This window comes from Lissotriton vulgaris, chromosome 7 (genome assembly GCF_964263255.1).
Source record: "Lissotriton vulgaris chromosome 7, aLisVul1.2, whole genome shotgun sequence".
Lineage (NCBI taxonomy): Eukaryota > Metazoa > Chordata > Amphibia > Caudata > Salamandridae > Lissotriton > Lissotriton vulgaris.
This window is the reverse complement of record NC_141695.1, coordinates 66,648,477-66,653,115: the sequence shown is the minus strand read 5'-3', so window position 1 is coordinate 66,653,115 and position 4,639 is coordinate 66,648,477.

Below are 4,639 nucleotides of genomic sequence, written 5' to 3'. Positions count from 1 at the left end.
TAGCTGATGTTCAAACACTCAATCAAGTTCCATAAAGCTGGCAAGAATCCATAATAATGCCTATGCCGCCCGGTGAGTACACACTCATATTCAAACAATTGTGGTTTGTCAGAGTAAATAGACTCAGTAGTAAGCTAAGCAGAGACTGTCTTATGCTTTGTGTGTTGTCTGTACAGTTTCTTGTGGTAAGCTGGGTTCATTGTGAACAGTGTTTGTTATTGTTTTTCAACAGGTTTGAGAAATAATGTACATTTCCCAGCTTGGGGATCCAGGTTCCTGGTAGATATATGTACTTTCATTTACTTCACCTATTTTTGTTACTTTATTGCACTCACTTTTGATATAGTGGCAGTAGCTTATCAACTAGGTCCTGATGAAAGCCGGGTAATATCCACTTCGGCAGAAACATGTTGACCTCCTGCACAGCGCCATAGCATAGTTATAGTTCTACTACAGGCGTGTTTTTATGTTTAACACTTAGGCATTTTTCATTAAATATATTTCTGTCTGAGTAGTTAATTTTATTACACTTTCACCTACAGCACTGCACTTTACACCTTGATGGCTATTCCTGAGTAACAGCTTGGCTAGAGACGTTAGCCCCACATCCATTTCCGCACCATCTTTGGATGGGTTGGGCGGCTGATTGGATTCATTTACAAACATCCCATATGATGAATCTCCGCCAAAGGATGGTCTGATGGGAATATCTCAGCCAGCTTGAATACTCTTCATTGTTCACACTCTCTAGTTTTCACGATTATCTGTGCAGCAACACACATTTGACCGACCATTTTCTTGTGTTTATTGGTTTATGCTGTTGGTAAATGATATGGTAGGTCGTTAAATATATTCCCTTCACCCTCCCCAAATACTGTTTCTTGTGACTATGACACACTACCATCTTAGTGTATTTCTGTGTGTTCCCTTATATTATCTTACTTTGCAATTAGTTGCTGGGTTCACCTATGTACTTTGACAGGTAGCTGGTGGAAAGGTAACATCTTGCATGGAAAAAAGCAGTGTTCATTAAACATACTGTTTGATATGCGTCCACGAGTCTGTGTGGATTTGCCTTTGAAAATATGATTAAATGTGTCTGATTCAGAGGTCAAAGTGTTATAAATCAACCAGTCAGACTGCGAGGCATACACGGGTGGTTTTAAATAAGTATTCTGAAAGATAAGCAAACCAGTGTTTGAGAACGATCGTAGTTGTGGAAATAAATCAGACCCAACAGCGCAAGGTAACAAGCGCTTCAAAAATTAAATGCAACCATGTCATTTTGAAAGTGCACAGTAAGTGGGTTGTGCATGATTGGTTTCTAGACTCAAAAATATAACTGTGATTCTTCCCCCAGAAGCAAGCTGCCCCTTTTGTTTAAAATTCAAATGCGAATGATTCTGTATTTTGCGCTGATATAAGGCAGAACAGCGTGAGAGAGAAAAATGTGATAAAATGTTCCCTTTCAGACAGGAAAAGCTGTCTGCATAGAGTAGAATTGAAAAGAAATACATTTGGTACCTTTAATCACAAAAATAAAATGCTTGTGCCAATGTGAAAATGCTGTTCTTTTGCTGCTATGTGATTTTCAATGATGATAAACATTTTTGCCTTTCAGCTGCTAACAATAATTAGAGTATTTAGTTTGTTACTAAATGTTTTGCCCTTTAGCTGTTAATAATGTTAGAGTGCTTAGCCTGTTAAGTTCGTTTTTCATAAGGCTGTAGACAAATGATAGTTCAGAACTTGCTTAAATTAGTTAGAAGTAACTGTGTAGTGTTTAAACATGAAATGCAGGGTTTGGCTGAAGATCAAAAGAGGTTAGGTCTGTTTCTAGTCTAAAGACGACAGTATGGGGTTTTATTTAAGAACGAGAAGCTTCACAGGCTATGAACAGCTAGGTTTTGACCTTGAGGAGATAAGTATGCATTCTACAAAGCTTTCTCTCTTCTCCACAGCTTTTTGTGAGGGAGGGGTGACTTATGAGAGCAGAGACACCCAGTTTGTTATTATTGGCTATGATTCAATTCTTTCCGTAGAGAAATGTTGATATGAAGGAGGGTTTAGGTCACTCTTCCTCACGGTCAGCCCAGACAGCTTACCTGACTAGAAGATATGGGATGCTTGCAGACGAATAGTTTTCCCCTCAGTAATGTAAACAGGAAAATTGGCAGACGCTTGGCCCTTGGAGTTAGATAAATTCAGTCAGCCCAGAAAGCTTCCCTGGCTAGAGATATGGGGCGCTTGTAGATGAATAGTTTTCCTTTCAGCAATGTAAACAGAATAATTGGCAGTAGCTTCGCTTCTGCAATGAGATCAGCATTGGCAGTGACTCAATTTTAGATCGCAGAGCGGCCCGTCTCCTGCTTGTTATGGTTGAAACTGAGCCAGCCCTGGGACGCGGACATCTCTGAAGGGAGGGGTATGCTAGCAAGGAGTGGGAAAGTAGTGAAGTTAACTGCCCAGCCCTTCTGGCTGTGTAAGAAACTATTAGATTTTGCCCAAACAAATTTAGAGAATATAATGCGAATAATTTTATTAAACTTTTCCCAAACTTAGAGTAGGATTTTATAAACCACAGGGTTCTTAGAGGGACATAAAAAAATTGTGTTTTCTTTTGCAAGATTGATGATACTTGTCTTTTGTTTTAGGTTGTTGGGATTTGCTTTCGGGGGTGCGAGTGGTACCTTTTCCCCGCCCTGTTTGTTTTTTTGTCTTTTTTATTTTAGTTTTTTTTTTTGAAGAATGGAACCATCCCCAAGCCTAGAGCCAGACCAGACGGCTGATGGCAGACGGGTGCTGACGTTCCATGGATGACAAGATTGGATGGGATTCTTCCTTGGCAAAGGATACAGATGAAGATGGAGGGTCGTGGCCTACACGAATAAACTGTTTTTCTAAGCCTATAGAAGAGAACTTTTCACTTAAAGTTAAAATTCTATGACATATCTGGATTTCCTAAAAAATTTTTTTTTTGACAAAGCCAATAGTTCTATTTTAAAAAAGAAAAAAAATATTCATTGAGTTTTTGCAAGTGATGATCTAAAAAAAACATTTTTATTGTGGTTATGATAATGTTTCCCGATTTTTTAGCACCTCTCGTATTGGAGGCATCTATGTTTACTATACTAGGCGATCTAAACCTACATTTAGATAACCTTAATTGTCCAACGATTGCTAATTTTATTTTAGATGTGGAGGCATTAAACATTTATCTGTGGAATTCCGGCCCCTCCCATCAAGCTGGCCACTTACTGGACCCCATATTTGCTAATTTTGACCGTATTAAATGGGAGTCGACATTACCCATTGTATGGTCTGACCATTTTCTCAGCAAATTTACCATCTGGGCTCCTGCGCACAGAAACCTAAAATAATCAGATGTTTGGTTTAGAAATTGGAAGAAACTTTGCATCACAGATCTGGAGGAACAACTGACCAGATCCAATCCTCCTATCCAGGCCTTGAGGTTGATAAAATCACAATTGAGGATCATGATAGAATCAATAGCTGGCTATCAGACGCTGCTCTGACGGTTATTCCCCGACCTTAAGTAAACAAAACTCATGTAGGCCTCCTGCACCCTGGTTTTCGGACAAGCTAAAAGAAGAAAAAAGCTTATGTAAGAAACTAGAAAGACTATGGAGAAGAGACTACAATCCCGACAACAAAGAAAAGTATAAGTTAGCACTTAAGACATATATTCTATCATGTAAAATTGCCAGGGGAAATTTCACCAAAAACAAGATCTTAGAAGCACAGAATGATTCAGGGACTCTTTTCAAGGTCCTAAAGAATCTAGCAGGAGCAGAAGCTCTGCCGGAACCTCCTACTCTGTCACCTACCCAATGCAATAGTATTGCAACTTTCTTTCATGAAAAAATAGCTACGATATGTGCCAACTTCTTACCAAACAAGGAGGGTATTGATAGTAGTCCCTCTACCATTCCTACAGAGGACCAACAAGAGACCCCTTTGAAACAAGAAATTAGAACATGGCAATCAATAGACACGCTTGCATTTAAGACTGCGTTGAGCAGTATAAAATCAGGCTCACCCCTAGATCCTCTGCCTGTGCACGTCTTTCAACAATTGGACACTTCCATTCTCAAGGTTCCTAGAGCACTACTAAACGCCTCTTTACAGGAAGCTAAATTACCTAAAGAATGGAAACACGCTATGGTGGTCCCCCTGCTAAAAAAGTCCAATAGTGACCATGAGGTGTTCTCTAACTTTCACCCAGTGTCTTTACTGCCAATCCTGTCTAAAATCCTAGAGAAACATGTTAATAGGCAGCTCTCAGACTTTATCAATGATAACAATCTGTTGCACTTTTCACAATCTGGTTTTAGGAAAAGTCATTCCACGGAGTCCACCTTACTTGGGGTCACAGAGGTCATCCACTAAGAACTCGATGGGGGAGGCACGGCGGCACTCATCCTCTTGGATTTGAGTGCCACATTGGACACCATCTGCCATACAACCCTCATCGAGCGCATGGAAGACATAGGAATTAAGGGGAAGGCACTGAAGTGGCTGGAGCAATTTCTCCGGAATCGAACATACCAGGTCTTCTCCAAAAGCAATCAGTCAGAAGTACATACATCTCCTTATGGAGCGCCCCAGGGCTCCATAT